The following is a 26,912-nucleotide window of genomic DNA, read 5'->3' on the forward strand; positions in this document are numbered from 1 at the left end:
TTCCTGGCTCCCAGAAATGTAGAGACTTGGAGACCTATTCTAGAGCTTTCCCACCTAAACCTTCACATAAATGGTTCAAAATTCAAGATGCTAACTCAGTCTTTTTTTCCTCTCATTCCTTCCTTATGTTGTATGGTGACTGTGGGTTGGAAGGACGTATACTACCATTTTTTTCAATTCACATAAGTTTCAGACAGCATTTAATGTTTTCAGTTTGTCTTTTTACCCTCTGGTCTTTTCACAGCTCCAATGGCATTTACAAAATATATAATGCCAGTAATTGCTTTATGTAGACTCCAGGGCAATCATATTTTCCATTATTTAGGCATTCCTCTTCAAAATTGTCAGGAGTCTCTGCTATTTGTAAGAAAGCTTTTTCAAAACTTGGGATTCTTTCTGAATGTAGATAAATTGTCCCTTACTCCATCTCACAGAATCACTTTTGTAGGTTGTGTGTTAGTCAGTTCTTCACTGATGGCCTGTATTCCTCTAGATATGGCTGTTTCTTATCATGATCAGTTTCTTCAGTTTTTCTCTTCAATCAGTGACTACAGAAAGAGAATTTCTCAAAAGTCTAGGATTCATGGCCTCTTCATTTTTAATGGTTTTCTTAGCCAGGTTGTACATGAGGAAAATTCAGTGGTAATCTGAAATCAAAATGGACTCAGCATCAGCATCCTGTTTCTTTCAGGTTCCTGTCCTTCTGTTTATCAGGAATAAGTCTTGATAGATGGAACAAATGCTACTGATTCCAGGCGTTCCAGTTTCTCCTACAGCTCCTTCTCAGTCTACAGTCACTGATGCTTCAACTTTAGCCTTGGTTGCTGTATCTAAGGGAATCAAAGAGCAGAGCTTATGGGACAGTCAGTTCAGGAAGAAGGCCATCAATATTTAAGAAATGATAGCCCTGATAAATGCTTTGAAACCCTTGCATCATTTGTGGACACCATGACCTCTTCATGTAATTACAGACTACACCACTTTAATGTGGTATGTAAACAAGGAAGAGTCAGGTCCTACCTGCTATACATACTAGCCATCTTAGCCTGGAAAATTGCAACTCAGCACACTGTTCCTTCAAGCTTCTTACATTCTGTCAGAAGATTGTGGCAGACACTTTGAGCAGATCCAGGACAGACTCCCCCAAATGAAAGTTTACACCTTGGATTTTTCCAGGACAATTCAGCTGTGAATTTCTCAAGTAGATCTGTTTGCCTCCTTTCACAATAGACAACTCAAGATATTCTGCTCCAGGACTCTGCACAAAGGTCAAGAAGACAGATACCTTTTCTTTCCCATGCCCAGGAAGGGACCTTTATGCATATCCATTTTTTCATCTAATAATCAGAATTCTTTTCAAGATCCAGAAGGGCTCTCCAAAGATGATCCTGGTAACTCCCTTTTGTCCCAAACAACATTGTTTTTCCCTTCTTATGAAAACGACCATGGGCAGTTACCTCAAGCTTCCTCACAGAGTGAATTTGCTCGCATAGGATAAGGGATCACTTGTCCACAACAATCTCTGGAAACTAAAACTGACTTCCTGGATGATAGAATTCTGATCCCATTAAAGTACCTTTTTTCTTGAGGATATACAGGTGTTAAAGGAGGCTAGGAAGCATGCTACTAGAAGGTTTTGCATGGCTAAGTGGAAGAGATATTTTTTTTATTTGGTACCAAAAGGGGAACCATGATCCTTACAATGTGGATGCCCTTTTGATTTTACAGTATTTATGTGAAGTGCTCATTTCAAGCCTCTCTTATTCTTGTATCAAAATTCATTTGTTGGCCATTTCTCTTTGTTTGCTTGTGGATCCTCCCTTTCTTACTTATAGCAGATGAAATATTTTCTTGACATGGAAGACTGTTGTTCTCATTGCTGTGACTTCGGCTAGTAGAGTGTCTTAGTTGCGGGTTCCTATGGTGACCAAACCCTTCCTTATCCTTCATCATGTGTCTACAGTAGTGAGGAGGTCATTCTGTGTTGTGCAACTTATAAACAAAGGTATGGGATCTTGGTGCAAAGAAGTTATTGTTCCACTGTATTCAGCATTCATCAGACCTATCATTGAGTACAGTGCCCCATTTGGTATGTACCTAACCAGGCAAATCCAAAAATTGGAATGTCCACAAAGGTTCCTCACTAAAAGAATAGCGTGTAAATAGTATGCCCTGTGCAGATTGCCTCAAGATCCTATCCCTGTATTCTGTCTCCTACAGACTGTTGTGGGGAGATCGGTGCCAGACATACCAGGCAATGTTAAACCCCACTCTGATGGACCTCCTGCATATGCGCAAAACAAACAGCACCAGAATTACTCATTCTAAAGACTTAAACCTTGCCAGCGATATAAATAGGACCTGCTGAATAGATAGGCGTGTATCCCAGAGACTACCCCTTCTCTGGAACAGGCTCCCCATCCGTGTGAAGCAGAGTTCCGCCCTAAATCAATTCAGGTGTAACTTGGACAGTTGGATAGGGAACAGGAAGTTCATCCCTTGTTTGGCATGTAGGCCTGTAATGGACATTGGTGGCTTGTAAATGGTTCATATGCTAGGCCGCTGCTTGCAAATGTTTCACCTCCCAAGCCCCTACTTACACTTATCAAGGGTTTCAGAACTTGTCAGAGATTTGGGATACATGGCTAGATTTAAAAAGGCCCTTGTGGCCATTAGCCTAGTAAACATCTATGAACCTATAGGTACAGGATAACCCTAAGAACAAATCCTTCCCTTACGTGGTTTTGGAATTTGCCATAATTCAATGCAGCAATCTCCCAGTTTTCTTTCCTGAACCTAAAACAAGGGAAGAAAGAACTTTACATTCTCTGGATGTCATCTCACAACTTGGGTATTGCTTTGTAAAACAAAGGACTTCAGAGCTTCAGACCAGCTATTTGTTTCATTTGATGAAAAAGAAAAAAGGTAATTCTGCATCAAAATAGACAGTTTCTAGACAGTTGTCCAAAGCCATCCAGTTTTGCTACTGTTGTCATGGTCAGTCCCTGTCTAAGAAGGCTAAGACCCATTCTACCAGGGCAACAGCCATAGCATTTTGTAAAGGGATGTGCGGGACTCTGGATCAATGAGTGAATGAGTGATGCATATGATCACATAAATGTATCCCCAGTAAATATGCAAGCAAATGAGAAAAATCACATTTAAGACATGTCTTTTCAGACAATTAGTTCCCATTACTCTGTGGTGTTTGATTTAATAAAATGGTTGTGTGGTGCCTGACTGTTGTCAACAAACTTGCAAACAAGAAGCTGCATCCCCACTCTGGGAAAATCACAAGCTTGGTGTTTTGTACCTTATTTGTTTACAAGTACTTTCTGCAATTTCAAAAAGAATAGATGACCAAAAACTGGATAACATTCCACACAAAATGCCACAAACCCTTGTAGACTCTGCATACATCTTTTAATAAGCCATTAAATGACTAATTTCGTCCAGTAACCTATAGTATTTCCTCAGGTAATAGTATAAATTAAAAACAGGTTTTTAAATATCCCTCTATTGATCACAATAACCTAGCTGTACTTTTATTTAAAGTGACAACTTAAATGTACAATATTATCCAAAAAAAAAAAAAAAATTAAAAGCTTTCATATAAGTTTAAATGAAGCAATTAAAATTCTATAAACAATTATGTATAAGAACTGGGTAAAACATAAATATTAACTAAAAAAAACCCACCAAAATTATTAGCTAAAAGAACACAAAGTTTCTGATAAGACCCATTACTGTTGTAACTACTGAGATATCCTAACACATAAAAACTGTTTTAAGATATTAAGTAAAATCGAAATAGTAAATAAATAAATAAATAAATACATGCAGATATAGCGTTGTTCTAAGTTCAGTTCTGTTACTATCATCTGAACAATACCTTTAGTTCCAAAATACTGGTAATATAGCATAGGTCATTTAAGCCTGGCCTACAATTTGCATTAAGGGATAGTTACCAAATCAGTTTCTACCTTTTGAGTAGCAGTGTTTTTTTTAGCTAATATTTATATTTTAGATAATAATTATATGCAATTGTTTATATAATTTTAATTGATTCATTTAAACTAGTATGAAGTTTAAAAAAAATCTGAATAATATTGAATAGCTAAGTTATGATGTCAGTTTAAGTACAGCTAGGGTATCATATGATCAACGGCAGGATATTTAAAAACCTGTTTTTAATTTGTGCTATTATCTGATGAAGTCCTGTAGGTTACAGGATGAAAGCACTCATTTGATGGATTATTAAAAGATTTATGCAGAATCCACAAGGGTTTGTGGCGCTCATTGCGGAATTTTATCTATTTTCTGGAAGTTTCTGTATGAGGAGAAATCCCTTGCCCTGCTCACATACACATGCATATACCATTCATCATTCATTTATTTATTTCACCCAAAGGAAAGATGCAATGTTTGATATGTTACAGCCTGCCCTCAGTATTCTTCATGCAGATTTCCTGTACCCTTATTTATACCATAAGCCTTCACAGATTCGGATAAGTGTCCTGTTGGGGAACCTTCTTTTTCTTGTTTATCCTTTTGATCTGTGATTTTGTTAGATGTCAGATAGGAGGGGAAAATGTAAGTGTGGCAGGCAGCTACCCTACGACGAACTCCATTCCTTGTGCTTTTTGTGCTTTGATGCAGAGCACAATTACAAATCTTTTTCCATCTGCTAGTCCTATATACCAAAGATTTTCTGATCTCATTGTTATTTGTTGAATACTTTTTTAGAGACTCAATGACAAGTGTTTAACCTAATCTACGATGGCAGACCCATTCACACCTGACACATCATCCACTCTGAAAAAAAGGCCTAGACCCAAAATTCCAACATGCACAGTCAGATTCAGACATACCCACTGAGGTAACAGAACCTGTGGTATGTTCAACACTTCCTCAGACACCCTCTATCGCGACCCTACTTGAGGCCAGTGTGGCATCCAAGGACCATACATCTGAAGTAACTGCTACTACAACAGAAAAGGGGGAACCATGGATCATTCTGTCTGAGGTGTTCCTCAGATTTTAGTACAGAAAGAAATAATGGGATCACTGATTGAGATAGATATGAGGTTGGAGCCTCTCCTTCTCCCCAGTCTTTTAGGAAGACTGAATGGATGTACTTTTCTCAAGGCCTAGTTAAGGCCATTATGGCTCTCAGGCCTCCTTCCTTTTCAGCTCTTCTGCCTACTCCACAGATGATTACTGTGGAGTCTTCATCTAAGGATGAGGAAAGGTGCCGCAGATTTGGATGATCACTCACTAGCATCTTCTTCTTCTTTCAGCTTTTCCCGGTTAGGGGTCACCACAGTGGATCACCTGTCTTCTCATGATTGGCAGTGGAGTTTTACGATGTCGAGTTGCCAGCCCGGCGCCCAACCTTCCACAGAAGGCACACACATGCATGCACTCACACCTAGGGGCAATTGTAGAGTGTCCAATCCACCTACAGCATGTCTTTGGGATGTGGGAGGAAACTGGAGGAAACCCACGCGACCAGAGGGAGGGTATGCAGACTCCGCACAGAAGGCACCCCAGCCAAGGATCGAACCGGAAGACCTCTTGCTCTGAGATGACAACGCTAACCGCTGCACCACTGCGGCCGCCCTGATCACACACTAGCATACTCCTCTCAAATCCACTCACCTAGACAGCTGTCCCCAGATAGTGAGGCCTCCCTCTCCCCAAATTCTCCTGTGGATGAGGCTTATTTTGGGGAGACCATTTTGAGTATGATGAAGCATTTTCAGAGGAATTCTAAGCAAATCTTTGTTGTTCAGAAAAGATACTGCAGCCTTTTAGAAGTGGGCACTCCAGCACCTCCTCCTGTCCCTCTAGTCCTGGAAGCCGTTTTTGGTGCCTTCACGTCTATGTCCACAGCTCCTGACTCTCAGCCTACAACCCCTGAGATGCCTAATAGAGTCTGTACAGCTCCAGGTGAAGTCAAGTTTCTTTTCAAGAATCTAGTTCCTGACCTTCACCTGTTTCTTTAGCCCCAGACAAGCCATCTAAGATTCAGTCCAATGCTGATGCCACTTCCATCAGACAGGGAGAGTAGGGCCAGGGACAGGTGGGGAAAAAGGCCTATGCTTCCTCTATCCTAGCCTTCAAAGCCATTAATTATCAAACGCAGATGACCAGGTACCTTTTGTCTACCCTTGGCAACCTGAATAAGGCTGTTGCTGACATGGTGGAGTCAGACTCTAAACAGCAGTTTGTCTTTAGTGGCTGAGACCACTTAGGTAGTTAGGCATAGATTAAAATGCAGCAGTGATGCTGTAGAGGCCTCCTCCACAACAGCTTCTTTAGTTATTAGGAGATATGCATGGTTATGCACTCAGCCTTTTCCTGGGGATTTCAAAGCAACTCATAGATTCCACTGTGGACAGGGATCTTTTGTTTGAACCACAGACTACTAGTTTATCAAAAACTTGCACAAACAAGGCAGAAGTATGAAGGACTGCAGACAAATTCTACTTACCTCTGTGCCCATATACCAGAGAAACTACCCTCTCAAGTCCATTTCATTTGTCAGAAGAGAGCATATGCCTTTCTGAAAAACAAGAAAGCACCCAGAAAGATGTTTCAGGATAAACCTGACAGGGGATCCAGATCTGGTAGGCTTCCACAGATAAGTCAATGCAGCTACCCCCCCCCTCAGTCCCATCCTGCCCCTTTCCAGAAGACCGACTTTTTCTATTTCAGATTGAGAAGTGATCAGTACAAGACAGGTGGATACTCGCCATCATCAAATGAAGATACATAATGTTATTAAAAGAACTCCCAGCCTTCAAAGGCACTCCACCCCTTTCCCACAACCAGTTTCATCTTCTTCCAATTGTCCTGCAAGATGTACTTACCCAAGGCACAACAGAGCCAGTTCCTCTTTGGTTTGTGGGAAGAGGATTCTATTCCAGGCTGTTTCTATTATCTCACAAAGGAGGACAGAGGAGACCCATTGTGAACCTTTCTCAGCTCAACATCTTCCTCATTGTACAAAATAGTCTCTTCTTGTCTTTATCCTTCCAGAGGCCTCCCTAGTGTCTTTGGACCTGAAGGATGCATACCTGCATATTCCTATACTCCTATCTTGCAGGAAGTTTGAGGTTTTCTACTGGTTCATCACATTTTCAGTTTTCTGCTTTGCCTTTCAGGCTTTCCACTGCCCTCCCCCAGAGTTTTCACAAGGTGCTTAGCACCAGTAATAGCCTTTTGCAGGACTTGGAGAATACATATATTCCCCTGCCTAGACAATTTGCTAATCCAAGCTTAATTATCTCAGATTCTATTACTTCACTTCAAGTTCACCCTCGGCAAACCTGACTGGGGTTTGCCATCATTTTCAAAAAAAAAAAAATCTTCCCTTCAACCTACTCAAGACTGATGTAGTCTTCTTGGGTTGCAGACTGGATGCAAAAAACATGCAGGCCTTCTTGTCGTATGAGAAGGTGAAGAGCATTACAGCTTACTTCCAATCCTTCTAACCTCTTTAAGCCTGCTCAGCAAGGGAGATTCTCAGAGCACTTGGTTACATGCAGCAGCCATTCCTGTGCTACCACTAGCTAGGCTGTATATGAGAAAAATACAGTGGTACTTGAAAAATGTGCTCAACACTCTCACCCCCTGGACTTACAGATATCTCACATACCATGTGCAAAGTAGAAGATACTTTGGTGGTTGTTACAGGTGAACCTCATTTCAGGCCTGCCCTTCAGGATGCAAACTTCGAATCAAGAGCTGCACAAAGCCATCTCTGACAAGGCCTAGGGGACATGGACAGGGACTTGCAAAGACAACCAAGGCTGCATTGGTTCTCCCTTCTCTGTGTCTTAGCCAGGGGTAAGCTTTCCCACAAAGTGGACCTGTGCACCCAAAAGAAGGGCTTATTGGTTCATCCCAGCCTATCTTCACGTATACTAACCATGTGAATGATTGGATTCTGAGCCCTTTCAGATACCAGTTTTCTGATAATGTGCTTCGGCTTCTGCAGGAGGCAAGGAGACCCACTGCCCAGAAATCCTACATAGCCAAATGGAAGAGATTTTTGGTCTGGTGTCAGACTAAAAATCTGGAACCAATAAAGTGTGAGGTTCCTCTTATGTTGTCTTATATGTGTGAGCTAATGAAAGGCAGTTTGGCATATTCTTATATTAAAGCCCACCTTTCTGCTGCTTCAGCCAGTCTCCCTGTCAGCTGTGCTCTAATATCCAGGCTTGAAGTTAGGCAGTTTTTAAAAGGGGCCTGCACTTAAAAATCCTCCAGAAAAACCCGTGTCTCCCCCTAGAGATCTCAACAGTGTGCTGGAAAAGCTCACGGTGCCTCCATTTGAACCAGCAGCTTCCTCCACTTTCAAGTTCTGCGCTTGGAAAAACATTTTATTGGTAGCTTCCACTTCTCAAGACTAGTTTCAAAACTTCAGGCTGTCAGGGCTACCCCCTTTCCTTATTTTCCTTAAGGACAGAGGCCCCCTGAGGGTCAGTCATTCCTTTATGCCTGAAGTGTTAAATGAGATGTCCTTCAATCAGGCCATCAACCTATCTACTTCTTTCCCAACCCACAGAACAGAGGAAAATGAATTCTGCATTTCTTGGATGTGTACAAACAGCTTAAATTTTACCTGGACAAGACTAAGTCTGTTTGTAAGTCAGACCAACTGCTTATTTTATTTCTAGACTAAGCTGGTTCAGTCAGTGTCCAAACACACTATTGCTAGCTGGATTTTGAGGTCTGCCTCCTTTTGCTGCACTTAACATGGCAAATCTTTGCCCTCTCTCCTGAAAAGAAGTCACTGGCCTAGTGTCACTAACCCAGTCAGCAAAGAGTAAGTAAACAAACAAATAAATAAAAATGCAGTCTCAGTTTCAGGTTTAGGTTATGGTAATTTTTTTAATTAGTTTAGGACAGTAAATTTATTAGTACACTAATTGTAATTCTAAATTGAGAGTTGGGAAGCATTTTTTAAAGCTGGGTGTAAAAGTCACATTATACAATGACCTCTCATTAATATTCTAAAACATGCACGCTGATTGGTCAGCATGCACATTGTAAATCAGAGTTATACTAATGGAAAAAGGTCCGGTCGCCCAGACTTTTTCCATTAGTATAACTTTTTTTAAAGCAACGGAGAACGCAAGATCTCCATTGCTTTTTACACACTGTCTTGCTATGTTGAATGAGTTTAATATAGAGAGACAGCTTTAAAAAAAGTAACAGAGATCTTCCTATCTCCATTGCTTGTTTTAAAGGTGTCTCGCTATGTTAAATGGGTTTAACATAGCGAGACAGCTTTAAAAAAAGCAAAGGAGATTCTCTGTTGCTTTTTTAAAGCTGTCTCATTATGTTCAACTCCTTTAACATAGCGAGACACTTTGTAAAAAAGCAACGGAGATCTTGCTTTCTCCGTTGCTTTTGCCCACAGCTCTGATGTACTGCGTAAACATACGCATGCGCAGTACATCAGAACTGCTGCAGAATACCAGACAGCTGCGGAAGGGCAGCAAGGAGGCATTATACAATGCCATTATTTATGAAAAGTAATTTTTTTTTTTCTTAAATAATGTCATTGTATAATAGCAATAACCCACTTCTGAGTGTGGGTAATGCTGGATTTACCCATGGTTGTCTTTGTTTGGCCACTCGGGCTTCGCCCTCATGACCAAACCACATCAACCATGGGTAAATCCAGCATTACCCACACCCAGGCGTGGGTTATTGCTATATTATCTCAGCAGCCAGTATGGTGGCACTACTGTCAGATGTTAGGATGATTCATCAGTGATAAAGAATGCATGCAAAATGTCAGACTAAAAATAGAGAGGACCCCAAGCAGTAGCTTTTGAGAAATGTTTTCCCATGTAGAAGTGTGATGTTTTAAACTGTGAAGACTGAATTAGGAGATCCTGTACTAAAACAGTTTCACTGGATGCTGCACATATTTCCTGAAATGCTTTGTATTAATATGTATGTTCTTTAGAAGATCAGTTTTGTAGTAGTTTATATTACATTTTGGAATCAGGCGGAGGCTGACATCTACCCCACTGTCCAGTCTCTCAAAGCTCTGCTTAAGGAAGGGAACAAACTAACATACCCTTCCAAGTGGGAAGCATGCTTTGGTACTGAATAAAAGGGGTAATAACCACACCATCTTAATTTCATATTTTTCCATAGCCATTTGCAAGTCCACAGTCAGTCATTTTCAGCCTGTAGCCCAAGAGGGAAGCCATACCTTGATCATGATTGATGCAGAAGGAGTTTGTCACCATGTTATAGGTGTCTGAGCAGTCTTTGACTTCTTCAGGGAAAATCTTTCCCCATAAATAAGTGAATTAAAATAACTAAGAACACATAAGAAAGAGCACTAATATAAGGAGCTTGATGGAGACAGGCTGTCAGTAGGATGACACCAGAGAGAAAAGAATCATTCTAACTCTGTCACATAGACATGAGGATGCCACAACCATGGAATAACTTTTTCATTCCCTGGTGGTGGTGGTGATGGGGTGTTTGATACATCTACTGTTGTTTGTCCAGCCCCTGTGGATGTGTGTGTTCATGTAGTCAGTAGCATGTTCTCCCAGGCTGAATACCTGGAGGAATGCATGCTATTTTTGCCAAATCTCTAACCTCAGCCTACTGTGTTTTTTTTTCAAGAGAAGGAGCCTGCTCTTCCATCTTTGACTCCTTTAGAAAAAGGAAATGATAGACAGGAAGAGCTCCATGGTCAAGACAGCACCCTCTTCTCAGGAGTTGGGCTCCCATTTGCATTTCATTTAAGATCTCACATCCTTAGGTTTTTAGGAAAGGAACTCTTGTGGCAGTTACAAGCACTTTTGAATAAGTATCCAGCTCTTGTGCTGCTTGAGCAGGACTGGCAGAAGAGCAATAAACCTCACATCATGAACACCATCTCATCCTCCTGATGACTTGGATTTTGTCTAGCTAGTGAAATGGCATCCCCTCCCTTGGGTATGATTCAGACGAAAGGGCCCATGTTTCATCAGGAAATTCACAGGATGATGGGTCCTTTGTTGATGCTTCCATTAGAATGATTGAGTATCTTAACAGGGAAAGGAAAAATATGTCACACTGTAAAAACAGAGAGATTTTAACCTCCTGGGTATAGAGGAACTGAAGCCAGTGGCATCACTAGGATTCTTGAAGACGCATTCACAACCGTTTACATGAAGATTACCTGTTGACTCCCTTGTGTACAAGAAAGTAGACAAGTTCTTCATGTTCTGCTCTGTCAAATTCCAGTGTTATACTCTATGGTGATTAACCTGGTAGCATTAGAAGACAGTAAGCTGGGTCTTAGACTGCAGTATCTTATCAAACAACAGGGAAAACATGAGTATGGGTTGGCTTGTTTAAAAGGTTTATACTTCAGCCGCTCTGGCATTCAGAGTAATTCGTTGCTAAATGCATATTATCTAATATCAAAGATATTTTAATGCAGATTTGGTATCTGTTTGCAGAGTTCCTGAACTCCCAGATTCTGAAATGAGTTTGGCTCTTCAAAGTTGCTGGAATGCACATGACTGAATGCATTTGTGACATGGTTGGTCTGCTCTTTAGGCCTGCTGCCACATGTGTGGCTTAGGACACAGTCATCATCTAATGGCATTAAAGGTGAGCTGTTGAATGCTTATTTAAAACAAAATTATTGGTATGACAAGCCTTCCCTAGATGTCTTTTAAAAATTAGAGGAAAAATACTGGGTCAAGTAGGTGGTGAAATAGCTTCACTGTACCCGTTTTCCTGCTACAGAAGAAGCAGTCCTTCTAAGACTGGCATGTTTTTAGGGTGCCAAACCAAAGGCCAGCAAACCAAGCCTGTGAAGTTGAGGATTAAGCAGAAATGGAGCAGGAGAGGAGGGACGAAAGAGAGATTGAGGCAAGAAGTGTATCCCCACTCCATCTTAGCAACTATGCTTCAGACCTCCCACCTCCTCTACGTGCTGCTTCTCTCTCCCCATTTCCCACAAGCATCCTGCCAGGAAAGCAGATTTGGCCACTTCCAGAGTTTTGGGCAAAGATAACCTTGACTGTCTGGGATTTACAGCAAGTGTCTCAGCAGACATGATAGATTTTTCGTGGCAGCTCTGAACACAGAAGCATGTGTGTTGTATTCCCTCAAGGGCAAGTCTCTTTCCTTGTAGATAGGCCAGCAGAGACCATATGACCAAGGATTTTTGAAGGCTGTAAGATATATGACATCTGCCTTACTTGTGGTCCCTGTAGCGTAATTGCATATGAGAAAAATTTGTTTGGAACTCTGAATGCCTTGGGGCCTGGAACCAGCAATCCCAAGCCCTGGAGGTGGTACTCACCATGTTGGCTTGCATTCAGAAATATATTTTTTGGTGGTCTGACAAAGTTTGCTGGATCAAAGAGATCTCTTTCTCCTATCCTGATCTAGTCCAGTCCCTGACCACCTATGTGTTGGACTTTGTCTGGTAAGGTTAGTTGGGAAGTTTTTTTTTTTTTTTTTTTTTTGTTTCAGGATGCTTGGTCCCCAGATGGAGGAAATTGTGCATCAGCCTGAAAGTGATGTTAGTAGTGCTTCTAGTTCAAATTGTTAAAGGAACACTGGAGGCTGGGTGTCCACCAGCTCAGCATGAACAGCTGGTCTGTTGGGTAGTACTGATGATTTGCAGGGATCAGTGCAGCAGTAATCCTCATAATGTCATTTTGACCCAGGAAGCACTGTTTTGTAGTGGTGGTACAACTATTCAAGAAACCAGTGTAGTTTCTGTTACAAAATGTACACCTCTTGACACAGACAAGACAGAAACCTTGTGCACAAAAGACTGAGGGGACTAGTGCTGGAAAATCTGAATCTTATTCCTCTCGGGTACTTTTTCTGTCAAGACATGCTGACCATTCTGAAGGAAGTCAGGAAACCTATTACAAGGCAATCATCCCTAGCAAAATGGAAAAGATTTTCCATTTTGCGCAGAAAATGACATGAGGATTCTCTTAAAGCAGAGGCTCCCTTGCTCTCTCTTATCCCACAGATCTCAGGGATGTTTTACTTCATGATTAAGGTCCAAGTTTCAACAATTCCTGCTTATCTTCTAGACACCAAGAAGAGCGTCTCCTCCACTGTAGGACATTAATCTCTTCCTTGAGCAGCTTGATCTTAGCGTTTTGAGTCTGCAGCTTCAATGCCACTAAAAGCCTTGTCCTGGGGAACCATCATCTTCGTAACAATAATTTCTGCAAGAAGGGTCTTGGAACTGCAAGCCTCAATGGCAAAGGAACACTTCATGGCTTTTCAAGAGGATAGAGTCAGCCCCAGGAAAATCCTATATTCATGCCTAAATTGGTGTTGGAAATGTACCATAACCAGTCAGTCCAGTTGCCAATATTTTTCCAAAGCTCCAAAATAAAGTTGAGAGTTTTTTGCATTTACCGGACATCCCTAGTCAGTTAAGCTCCTATGCTACACAGTTCCCTCTCCCCTGGTCTGCAGATGCCATGGGAGTCCATTTCCCATATGTGATGTGTAGTACTGAAACAGTGACCTTATAAAGAAAGTAGTGAGAACTCACTGTAACAGTAGATGCTTGACAAGGGTCACTATCCTGAGATATGGAATCGTGCTTTAAATGCTTTATTTGTCAAGTTAAAGCTAAGGCAAAAATTAGATGGCCCTTTTTTAACTTAATTTCCATTGCCTTTAGTGGAAATGAAACAGAAGATCCTCATTACAAGATGCCTTTTGAACAGAACAATTTTTGTTTGGCATGATTTCTCAGAGTTGTCCTTTTCCTTTTAGAGGCGTCTTTCTGCAACAGTTGGTAGGAGAATTTCTAAGACTCATAAACCTTTTCATTTCCAGGACATCACTTTGGAAACAACTAGTTGTAGTTATGGTTTAATTCTTCTCTTTCTGTCTACCATGAAGGCATGCCCTTTTTGGAGGTGGTGTGAGAATCTGAGGACTACTTTCCTATTATTTTGTATAAAGGAGGTAAGTAAAAGGCAAGTCTGGTGCTGTTCTCAACAACCATGACACAAGTTGAAAACTACAATAATGCTTCTTTTGGGAACCCACTCTTTCCCCAGTGGAATTTGTGTGACCACTGTGGACCTGTAGATGCATGGCCTGTAAAATGCACCTCCTCCTCTGTGGTTCTCATTCTGACTTTACAGGAGAGTCGTCCTGTTTCATTTGTATAAGCTTGGGGAGAAAATCAGCATTTTTAATTTGCAGAATTTCCCTGTGGCCTAACATTTTCCTTCTGGGGTCTTCATTATGAGTACTGCACCTGATTGAGCAGGTTTTGCAATGAGGAGCTTCTCTGTTTTTCATTTTACAAAGAACTATTTTCACATTTACTGTTGCAGGAAGTGTTGTTGAGTTTTTTTTTTCACTTTGCCATTTCCCACTTATTACTTTGGTTAAGGTTGATCAGGTTGGTTACAGTGATATTTTAATGATTGCTGGCTTGGCCTTTCTCCGTGGTTTGAATGCATGGTTTGATATTCCACACTGATATTCCACAAGAACTGCTGAGCCAGAAGTAATTGAAATAATGTAGTAAATTTCTGTAAGTCCTACTTACCACAGTAGTCCAATTTTGAAATAATTTCTGGTTCTGCACTATTTATTGAAAAAAACAACACACTGAGCAGCAGGAGTCACAGTTTATTACTACTTGTTCAAGGTGGTGAAGTTAAGAAAATACATTTTTGTGACCAAATACTCCCCTTTCTCCAGTACAATAAAACATGTAGTTTTGGATTTATGGTATTTAGTCTGTCTGGGTGAGACTGTGGGACATTTATTCCGTAGGCATGTTACTTTTTCCTTTGGTAGGTTTTTGAATTTAAAGGTATTGCTCAAACTCATTTTCTAGGCAACTTATGTTGCAGAACCCTGTTGGATCTTTCGCTTGTGGTCACTGCAAGATCTGCTGTAGGATCAGAGATTTGTCTGGGACTAAGGGCCGGTTCTGTTGTAGCTCTTGAGGTGTAGTGTACTTGTAGGGTGTGGTCGTAGTAACATAAAGTTGGTATGTGGGGCAAACAAAAAGGTTGGTCAAGATGCGGATTTTTGAGCATTTGGGGGACATACAGAACAACAGTATGAGGAGTCATGTAGCTGAGAATTTTCATACTCTACATGTTGGCTCAGATAAGAGTCTGTTTTTCAGTGTTTTAGCTCAGCCAACAATGTACATGGATGGTGATTTTAGAAAACAGTTAAATGATTTGGAAAGCAAAATTATTTTTGTGTATCCTTGGAAAAAACTGTGAATCCTGCTGCTCAGTGTGTTGTTTTTTTTCATTTTATGATTTGTCTCTTTAGTGTATTTATGAATTTGCAGTATTTTATTCAATTTCTCCATCTTTCTGTTATTATAGTCGATAGCACTGTGATTATAGGTGTACTTGGGCTTGGATATATATTTTGTTGTTCTGGTGCCATGAACAGTTTTGAATGATACCAGAAGTGTAATCTAGCAGATGTATGTCGGATGACTGGCAGCTGTGCTGAACCCTCTGATGAGGGGCTTTTGATGAAAAAAGTGGTTGTGGTAATAGTAAAGATATTTGTATACTGTAGGTCAGCATGACATGTTCAAGAAAAGTTACTTACATGTTGTGGGATTTTACTGGTATGTAGTATGCCTTCAGTGAAGCTCCATATGATGTAGCATGGTATGTTATACGCAAGTAATAATGCCCAACAAGGATGTGTGTTATTTTGGAAATAATACATGCCCAGGGGTGTTCTGAGTCTCGAGGTGATTCCATAGTGACACACACACACTGGAGGAGGTTATTGTTTACAGAATAGGCTATCTTCAAAATTATTTTGTTTTTTTTAATATTATATAAATATTTTCTATATATTTTGATGCAAAGTAGTTTCTCTGCCTAATGAATTAAACTTGCTGTAGTATAGTAGTATATATATTTTTGTTAAGAAGTATTTTACATCAGAAATATAAAATATGTACCTATTTAATGTCAAGATGTGCACACAAACACGCACATTCAGAAGCACAAACATACACACACACACACACATACACACAGAAAAAAAGGTACAGACACATTCAAAAACACAAACATATGCACACAAATATACATTGATGCAAACCATACCTCTCATCCTCTTAATGTAAAAAATCTGGACAAAGCCAATAATAATGGGGGGATCAAAGGCCCAAAAATAGGGACAGATTTTAACCATTGCTCTTGTAGACTTAGAAAGTTGCTAGAATAGCAGATTGTGTGTTTGCATGCATTTTCTGAAAGATATGAAGTATAAAAGACAAAAGTCTGTCATTATTTAATGACTTTGGTTCTCAATGATTTTGCTAGAAAACCACTAAGAGAACAGTAGCACTAGGAGCCAGGATCCAAAGGATTCACTACAAAGTATAAAAACAAGAGATTTTATTGAGCACTTTCGTCCTTACACAAGCAGAACTTCCTCAGAATGCCACAAACCATCAATAAAGCCTTTATATATGCTCCTCCCAGCACTTAATTGATTAATTAAGAACAATGTATTGAAAGTCATAACACTCATAAAATATACACAAAACAACTGTAATAATCCCTTAGGGATTGCGGTTTTCCAAATTCCCTTTTGGGTTGGAATTGGAGAACGAAATATATGGGGAATTTATTAAAATGTTTTATCATCAAGGCTTCGAGCTTATGCTTATGGAGTTGTTAATTAAGTTTAACAAAGTTAATATTAATTCTTTACTTAAACAAGTGGAGAAATTGAATTTTGAAATGCAACATGATTTAATTGTTGACCAATGGAAAGGTTTTTATGCAAACATGTTTTTTAATGTAGGGAAGGAATGTGATATGTTTTTTAAACACAAACAAAAGAAACTTGTTAGGGATACTAAACAATGCGCGAATAATAAAGCTTACCCTATCAAGAATTTGTTTTTGAAAATAATACAAATAGAATATTGGTGGTACTGACAGCAACAATAATCCAGTGGAGAATGAAGTTTTTCAGGATTTTTTTCTTCCACACAGGTCAGAATGGTTAGCGAATTGGTACAAAAGACAGTTGGATCCAGGATGGAGTCCACAACAGGACTAACCAAGTTGTTGGAAATAAGGGGGGAGAGATTGTGATGGGATAGTCATAGAGGATACGGATGATGTGTTTTCTTGTAATGGATGTAACATATACAATTATACTGACAAACCCATCACCATGGAGTAGTTTTCCATTTCAAAAAGGGTTAAAGTTTGTACCCTCAAAGAACTTTAACATGGTTAATTCCATGGTAGAGGTCAAACTTTTCACTAGGAAATTGAATTTAGCCATCTGTTTGATGATAAAAATAGTGAGCAGCCTCACACTAACAATAAGTTGGACATGGTTAGGAAAAAATGTTTTTAATCCATCACTGCACCCCATTATTAATGTCTTTGAGAAGGCAGTAATTGAGGTTATTTATAACTTAAAGTCCGTGGTATCCCTCGAAGTCTCAGAAAACCCAGTATGCAACCTATACTAGGTCAAAAACATACCAAGCAGAAACTTCACTGTTTGGAGGGTGTGAAGTTCACTCTTGAAATGTGTTACGCACCTAGTTCACTAAAACACACAAACAAGTGATCCTAGTTCAGTATAATGAAGAGCATTAAATACATCATTAATTTACATATAAGCAGGTTATTTGGAGCAAGGGAGTAGTTACAGAGGGTGGTTCTGTTAAGAGCAATAAAAGAATGAAACATTACTTTAACCAAGTCCCCCTTCCCTCTTAACACCATAGTGTAAACTGAGACTGTGCTACCTTAGAATTGAAACTTAAAATTAAAATATGTAATGTAAGATACAAGAATAGCTTATTAAAGCTAACCTACTAATCCAAAATTAATTAATTAATTAATTAATTAATTAATTAATTAATTAATTAATTAAGAAACTAACTCACTAACAAAACGACTGACTAACTAACAAAAAAAAAAGAAACTTTACACTTGGGTGTTAAGGGTGAAGGGGAAATTTGTTAAAGTAATGAGTTTAATGATAGAAGTTACCCCCATGGTGAATGATATTAGACAGTATGTGCATTCCGAGTGGGGAGTTAAGTATAGACCATTACTGGGGGTAGAACTGTCTTCTGACGGTCAGTCCCTACAACAAGTCAATTTTGAAAGAGTATTAGTTTTTAACAGATTTGTTTGTTTTTCAATCGAATTGTACAGGTTATAGGTCACATTTAAGGTGGGAAAAGTTTTGAAGTGATTTATTGTGGTCTCCTTTTTTTATATCCCAAAAATCTGGCATTTTAACAGGGTGTATAAACTTTTTATATCCACTATACTTGAAGAAAAAAACTTTAACTTTGGAAAATAACACTCACACCCATGTGGTTTTGGGGGCGGCATGAAGTTATGTTTAGAAAATAAAGAACTGAGGTGGCAACTTAGGTTGCAAGTAACCAGCTTCCCAGGTATTAACAAGCACACTTCTTTTTCTTCTTTTTTCGATTTTTCCCGTTAGGGGTCACCACAGCGGATCACCTGTCCGCTCGTGATTGGCAGTGGAGTTTTATGGTGTCGAGTTGCCAGCCCATCGCCCAGCCTTCCACAGAAGGCACACACGCATGCACTAATGCCTAAGGCCAATTTAGAGTGTCCAATCCACCTACAGCATGTCTTTGGGATGTGGGAGGAAACCCACGGGACCACAGGGAGGACATGCAGACTCCGCACAGAAGGCACCCCCAGCCGAGGATCGAACAGGAGAACCTCTTGCTGTAAGACGGCTAACCGCTGCAACACCGCGGTCGCCCTCCAGGCACACTTCTGTTCAGCCCATATTATTGTTGAGATCAGCTAACTTGTAGTTTTTCATAATTAAGTTTAGGCCATTTCGTTGTTCAGCCCTTTTATTAATTAGTGGTGCTGCGGTAGCATTGTCGCCTCACAGTAAGACGTTTCTCTGTTCGATTCTCAGTTAGAGCATCTTCTGTGTGGCGACATGCGTGAATGGGTGTTCCTTCATTGAAGGTTGTGCGTCAGGCCTGACAAGTCGGCATGTAAAAATCTACTAGGAATCAAAACCACGTCCAACCTGAAACCGAACCTTTATTACCAAGTGTGTCAAAGCGCTTTTCGGCTTACAATAGTTAGCCTTCTTCAGAACAAAGATAAAACAAAATCCACGTACTTTTATATGCTAAAAAGGCGCCAAATTTCAACAATTAATACTTAATTAAACAATTAAAATTTAAAGAAATACAGATATATATAACTTACAATTAAGATGCACTACAATAATAATTAATTAATGGTAGACTCTGAAATAAACAATTGCAGTTATACAAAAGACCGCAAAAGTATGTATATTACTAAATTAACTAAAACATTATTAAATTATTAAATTAAAATATGTTGCTTAACAAACTGACTCAAAAATGGATATGTGTTCAAACATAAAACCTATAAAAATGCTTACTCTACATTGTATGAAAGGAGAAAAAAGAAAGAAGAAAAAACATACATCAGTTGTGAAAAATTATCTCGCCAGGCTTTTTAATTTCAACAGGACTCCTATTGAAAGGGCTTCATTAACACCTGGAAAAGTGCTTGCATTTAATTTGACTGTAGGTAGCTGGCAGTCTACGATGATTATAATAGGCTAAGTGACTGTAGATTGTATTTGCAGTGCTTCACCTAGTTTAGCAAACTTTACTGACTTCCTGTTTACTTTTTGAAGTAACTGATAAGCCGTAAAGTTTCACATAAGAGATAAACTCCAAAATTTGTTGTTTTGATGTCTGTTTAAAAACCTGTATTTCACAGTAATGTTTTCAAGGTTGATTCTAAAAAAATGCACACTGTTTTTGATAACAGTGAATGTTAAAAAAAATGAAGTACTTGTCTACTCATTGGTGCTGTTGTGTAGGAGGGTTGGCATAAAACCACCTGCTACCTGAGGGGGCTGGAAGCTGCTGAGGGTTTGGGGGGGGGGGGGCATTCGGCAAGATGGGCACAGTGATGTAAAAAAAAAAAAAAAGACATTCATTCATACTGGGAGTATCAACTTCCATATGGAAAACAGACAACAGAATGTGAAATTTGTGCATGCCTGAGAAGCATGTAGAATATTTGTACTTTCCTATAACCTAAAAATGACAGCAATTAGAGTATTATTACCAAAGATAAGAGTATTAACTTTGGTTCTGATATAGTAAGAACACACCAGTTATATAATTGGAAATGATACTAAGTTTGTCAGGTTGAAAAAATGCAAAATGTACACATATAGTAAAACCACAGTATCTAAATGGCTACATTTAATGATACTGTTGTTTTGCACCAGATTCCCTCCCCTGGTCTGGTTTGGCTGGTCTTGAGTCCATTGCCACACTGTAATGGTACCAGAACTAGAGACTACCATTTGTTCTATACTTTAAATCAAGCATGGATCTTTTCTGTTTAGCTACCTTTTCCATATTTTTGGAATTTGATTTCTACTTCCTTAAACTAACAAGTATGTAAAAAAAAAAAGTAATTTATGACAATGAGGGGCTACAGTTTGACCTGCAAATTATACAATTCATAGAAGATCCAAATGCACTGTTAGAGATGGATAACTGGAATAGCCTTTCTGAAGAGGCAGAATGATTTCATTGAATAGATATGGGGCCGTCCATATTAGGGCATGGGGTGAGGGGGGATAAGATATTAAGGAGAACCTGCAAACGTATTTATTGTATAATGGCCAGACTAGGGTGGTCATGGGGTCCTTATCTGTCATGCAAGTATGTTTTATTGTCCTCACAGACCTAGAAATTTGTCTACTGTCATACTTGTACCTGCTGATACTTTCTGTTTACATACCTTTCTCATAAGACTGCTTCCTCCTCTAACCCACTACTTTCACTATTGATGTATGGTTCCTGTCTTTATTACAGCTTATGACTTACTTTCATAATTTCAGAGCAGTCCTGCTAAAGTTGGTCACTGACCTTGACATTTAATTATTTGATTGTTGTTGTTTTTCTTTCGGCTTTTCCCAGTTAGGGGTCGCCACAGGAGAACTCTGGTCCGCTAATGATTGGCAGTTGATTTTTATGGTGCCGAGGTGCCAGCCCAACACCCAACCTTCAACGAAGGCACGCCCATTCACGCATGTCTTTCGAACGCCACTCGACCGCTGGGAGGACATGCAGACTCCACACAGAAGGAGCTCCAGCTGAGAATCGAACGCGAGAACCTCTTGCTGTGAGGCGACAACTCTACTGCTGCACCACCGCTGCTCCGACATTTAATTATTTGATCTTCTGAATAAAATTATCTTTCTGTTTCTTTTCCTGTCCACATTAGTGTTTTTATTGCACTCTTGGTTTACTAAAATCTCAATGTAAGCTTTATGCATTCAGATTTTCTTGCTATTTGTTATTGAGTTGTAAAACATGTGTTTGAGGAACACTAGATTAAATATGCCCTCAACCAAAATTTTTTATGCAAAAAAAATTTTAGTAAACAAAATATTTGTAGATTTTATGGGAGAGTCTGCAAGCCTTCACACCCTGCCATCCACCCTGCTTCTGGATTTATTCTTACTTTGAGGTCAGCAAACCCTGGAGTTAGAGAAAAATTCACTCAAAATGTTTGTTCAGGAATACATTTGGATACACTGCCCTTCAGCTAAATATCCTATTTCTTTGTCTGTTTTATGTACGTGTTTCATATACTTTTGTTCTATTTCCTGCAGTTTGACCTAGTGTACTATTCTGCACATTTTCTTCATCTAGTCTTGTTTTTTTAAGTAAGTTACATTTTATACCTACTGTTACATTGCTGACACACTTAATTTACTTTTCTGGAATTCCAGTTCTGGAAATGGTCACTTGCTGGCAATCTAAGTGGTTACCAAAAAATCAAAAGCAAAACATGCTGTTTATCAGTCTGCACTAGCAAAATAATATATATTACATTAAAACAAAACTTCAAATGGGCAAATATTTTAGGAATTGTGTGATTCCCATCCTGTTATCCAGACTGGTTATAAAAGTTGGCAAGGAAGTCCTCTGCTTGATATTTAAGGGTAGCCTGTTCCAGGAATGGAGGATACACTGGGTTAGATATATATTGCACCAACTGATATTGTTATTTGGTGGTAAAGGTTTGGGTCTCTAGAACTGGTATTTTCTTTACCACTGATTCTGTTTAGGACTAGGAATTCAAAGAGTTTAGGGTTATTTACAGCAAGGAACTCTAAACAGATACCACCCTTTAAGAGCCTATATTAGACTGGATAGCAGGATGTGGCTTTTAGTATATCATAATAGCTAAGGGTGCTAAGACTTGAGGTCTTGGTAAGGAAACATTGAGATTTCTTGAATCAGTTTAGATGCTTGGTGAGGTACATACTAAAGGAGGCATTATATTTAATGGTGGTCATAATTAGGTATGAATAAAGTGGAACTATGACTTCTCTTAACCTTGAATAGATGCCATGAAAAATATGTTGTATAAGACAGTAGTATTTTCTAACCATGACAGAGATGTGGAGATCAAAGGAGGGTTTTTGTTATCAACATTGCACCCGAGTTTCTGACTGGATCGAATTTAAGTGGAATGTTACATGTATGGTATGTGGTAGTGGTGATGGATTTACCAAAGGAAGTTGTACTGTGTTTCTTACTGAAGGCAGATACATGATTGACCCACCAAGCATTTGTTTGGTGTAATCCTTGTTGAAGAAGTTGAGTATCAGAATAGGATTTGACAGCCTTCCCCAGGTTTGCAGTTATTGGCCAGTTTGGTTAGCCATAGCCCCTTGAGATTATGTTTTATGTTAGAGGTGAATATGTGGCATAGGAGGAGGAGGTTGAAGTCCAGGACAGTGTCCTCTGAGACACCACTGGTGATGTTTAATGTCTAGAGGAACTGTCTCTGACCTTAACAATAAGTGTTCTAGCAGATAGTTTTCTGGATCGACAACTGTCTGTGTATGAATGAATTAATGTTGACCAGGAAAGATTGTTAGTAATCACAGCATTGAAGATGATGTTGAAGGTCTTGGCAGTGTCTGTGTAGCAGCATGAAGTGTGCCATTTATCTATGGCATTGGCAATCCTTTTGAAGAACTCAGTCACTTTGAGGAGACATGAAAGTTTTTTTTTTTTAGGAAGACTAATTGGTATGTGTCCAGTTATATAACTTTACCTATAACATTATTTTTCAGTTCAGTTACAGTATTTTCTATAACCTTGTAAATAATATCAGTGAGACTAATAAGCCTGCAATTCCCAGGGTCACATTTATGCTAGGCACCACAATAACTTTTTTCCACACCTCTGGGATGTAAACTGTTTATTGAGTCAGGTTAGAGATAATGGAAGAGTTTTGCTAAGTGATATTTAATGCTTCTCACCAGATGTCCAGAGATAATGGAAGGGCATATGGAACTGGTATTTTTTAGTTTTGAAAGCTGACAAAAGGGCTTGGTAAGAAGTGGAATAAGGGGCACAGGAGTGGGTGGGTGGAATGAAGTTGGAAGAGAATTCTTCTACAACAATATTAGCAATAATCATCTGAACTGTACAGATTTTCACAGAATGTCCACATTTTGGCCTCACATTTTAGGTCCATTTTTCATAAAATTGTGGTTTTCAAGCAAATTAGTGCTAAATCATTATAGACTGAAGTTAGAAAATAATGACAGACATTTGAGTTTCAGACTTCATACCCTTCTGAAAATTCATGCTAATGCAAAACCTGTTATTCTATCAACTTTCTAAGTTTGTAAGAGCAATATTTAAAAATTGTCCCTTTTTTGGGGCCTTTTTCTCACTTTTATTTATGGCTTTGTCCAGATTTCTTGCTCTAAGAGGTTGAGAAGTATGAAATATCACACTGAGTCAACAACTATTGGCAAAAACCAATAAAATAAACCAAGAACAAAAATTGCAACGAACTCCGCTGTATGATGCAATAAAGGCTGTCCTCCACTTTATATATTCCAAAAATTAGGCACACTGAGCGTAAACGAATACACTTTTATTCACAAAATAAAAACATACAGATTGAGCGCGCTTTCATCTCATTGACTGAGACTTCTTCAGAATCAACCAATCTACCAAAAATCTCATTATTTAAATAACCTTCCACAGTACTCAATTGGTTGCCGTGGCAATTAATGAATTGATAGTTACACCTACATAAGCTGATTTATAAATTGGTATTGCTATACAATTCAAATCTCATGTAAATTCCATATAATATGTATATACAGCATTGTAAATGAATAAATAAAAGAATAACTCAATTCTCGAAGGCTGATTAAACTATCATAAATATAAATGTGTGAAATACATCTACCAACATACACAATACATATCTTAACATACACAATACATATAAATTCATCAAAAAATTCTTCTATAAAAAATCCCATCTAAAACCTAAAAGTCTAATAATGCAAACTACTGTATTTGAAAAGGCTTAATGTAATAACAATAAATAATAAAAAAATTGTAATGAGACATGAAAAATATATATAATTGTAAACATCTTAATGTACACTCTCATAGACCAGTGAAATGTATATGAACTATAATTATGTAACATATTCATATGAATACCACATCTAGTGTGAAATATTGTACATATGATTGTTTAATAAATAAAATAATATTATTAGTAATATTCTTCTTGTATTGCTCGCTTGGGATTCAATGGCAGTAACTTCAAAGCTGGTTTTATAGAAATATGATCATTCATACCTGGATGGGAACAAGAATCTAATCTAATCTGCCATATAATTTCCCGATATTCCAGGAATGTCTCCCTGTCTTTCTGTTTTACCTCTTCCAATATCCAACATTTTATATTCATGTTCTTACATCTTAGTGTATGCCTATAAAAGTGCATTATTTCATTCTTTTTATTGATATCCCTAACATGTTCATATATACGAATACTCAAATTCCTTTCGGTTTTACCCACATAGTATGCCCAACATGTCTTACAGTATGCCAAGTAAACTACCCCTCTTGTATAACAACTGGAGTATTTATAGCTCTTCAATTTGAACCTAATACTAGGAATCTTCAGTTCCTTTTCACCCGCTATGAATGGGCATTGGCACATCTACCACATTTATGTGTACCTACCTTTGCTTGTGCCCCTTCATTTCTCTCACCTCTCTTTCTCACCAAAATATTTTTTAGATTCATGTTTCTCCTAAAACTATATTTGAGAGGTTGCTGAAAAATTTCTATTCTACTGGGCATTCTACTAAACATATTTCAGATTCCACTAATACATTTCTTCATCCATCCTATGTCAGAGTAGTAGGTTAAAACCAACCGAGGAATTTCTAAACCTGATAACCTATCATTTTCTGTATAATCACTCATGTTAGTGTCCCCCTCTATGTTTATCTTTTTAGATGCACTAATAGCATTTTGTGTAATATTAATCGTCCCTCCATTTACCATTAATGGACCATAATTTGTATCTCGCTTCTTTATTATTTCTTTTTTAATGTTCCGAATCATCTTATCTGGATATCCTCTTTCCCTGAACATACTATGGACAAATTTGACCTCTCTGGTAAAGTCAGTGAAATCTGATGTCATTCTCGAGACCCTAATCATCTGTCCCTTCACCTCATTCCTTTTGAGGTGATAGGGGTGGTCACTATGATAATGTAGGTAGGAATTAGAAAAACATTCCTTCCTAAAGATGTTGGATTTGTATATTTTTCTAGCGTAGTCCTTATTTATCCTAACATCTAAACAGTGTATTTCATCCCTATCACAGTCAAAAGTAAATTGTAAGAAATTGGTACTATTATTCAAAAATTCCATAAATTGATTAATTAATTCATGTGTCCCATCCCAGACGATAAAAATGCCGTCCAGGAACTGAAAATATCTCACAATATATTGTTGAAATTTTGACCCAAAAATGTATGTTTGTTCCAAATATAACATTATTATATTAGCATAAATTGGGGGCACATGCTGAACCCATCGCAACCCCTTCCAATTGATGGTAAATATCCCCCTGAAAATAAATAAAATTATATTTCAGGACCAATTCCATGCTCTCAAGCACAAGTTTACATTCATCAGGGTTCAGCATATGAAATTCAATAAGCATCTTTTCAAACCATTCCAGACCATCCATATGCGGAATTACTGAAAATAAATCTTTTACATCAGTGGTTGAAAACAAAAAGCTCTCTTGGAATGGAATAGCACCAGATTTCCTCAAGCTTTGTATCCACATATATGGCTAGGGGTTGGGTTTTAGATCCCTGTGATGTAACTATTGGCCTCATGGGAGGGTCTACAATTTGTTGTGTATTTTTGGGATTCCAAAAATCTCCGGTATGACTGGTTTAGATACTTTAAGAAAATTGAATAGATTTACATCAATAAGTCCCTGCAATAAATTGTCTTCTAATATTAGGTCTGTTCTCTTGTACAATATGTTTAATTAATTTCTAGATATAATACGATATCTTTTATCTGTATCCAGGATTTCAAGCATCCTCCTAGTGTCGTCCCAACAATCTATGAGAACCACACCTCCCCCCTTGTCTGGTTTCATAACCCTTATTCTACCATTATTATTTAGTTGTTGCAAAATTTCACTTTCTTCCTCAGTGAGATTGTTTTTCAAATTGTTTTGCTAGGCACCACAATAGCTTTTTTCCACACCTCTGGGATGTAAACTGTGTATTGAGTCAAGTTAGAGATAATGGAAGAGTTTTACTAAGTGATATTTAATGCTTCTCACCAGATGTCCAGAGATAATGGAAGGCCATATAGAACTGGTATTTTTTAGTTTTGGAAGCTGACAAAAGGGCTTGGTAAGAAGTGGATTAAGGGGCACAGCAGTGGGTGGGTGGAATGAAGTTGGAAGAGA

At 38.6% G+C, this 26,912-nt stretch overlaps 1 protein-coding gene across 1 annotated transcript in view; it reads left to right on the forward strand.

Moving 5' to 3' along the window:
* SLC30A7 (solute carrier family 30 member 7) overlaps positions 1–26,912 on the forward strand; it is a 1,382,816-nt gene that overhangs the window by 927,149 nt on the left and 428,755 nt on the right. The window lies entirely within an intron of this gene.

The sequence above is a fragment of the Protopterus annectens genome, chromosome 10.part0 (assembly GCF_019279795.1).
Source record: "Protopterus annectens isolate FY-2018-M chromosome 10.part0, PAN1.0, whole genome shotgun sequence".
NCBI classification, from domain to species: domain Eukaryota; kingdom Metazoa; phylum Chordata; order Ceratodontiformes; family Protopteridae; genus Protopterus; species Protopterus annectens.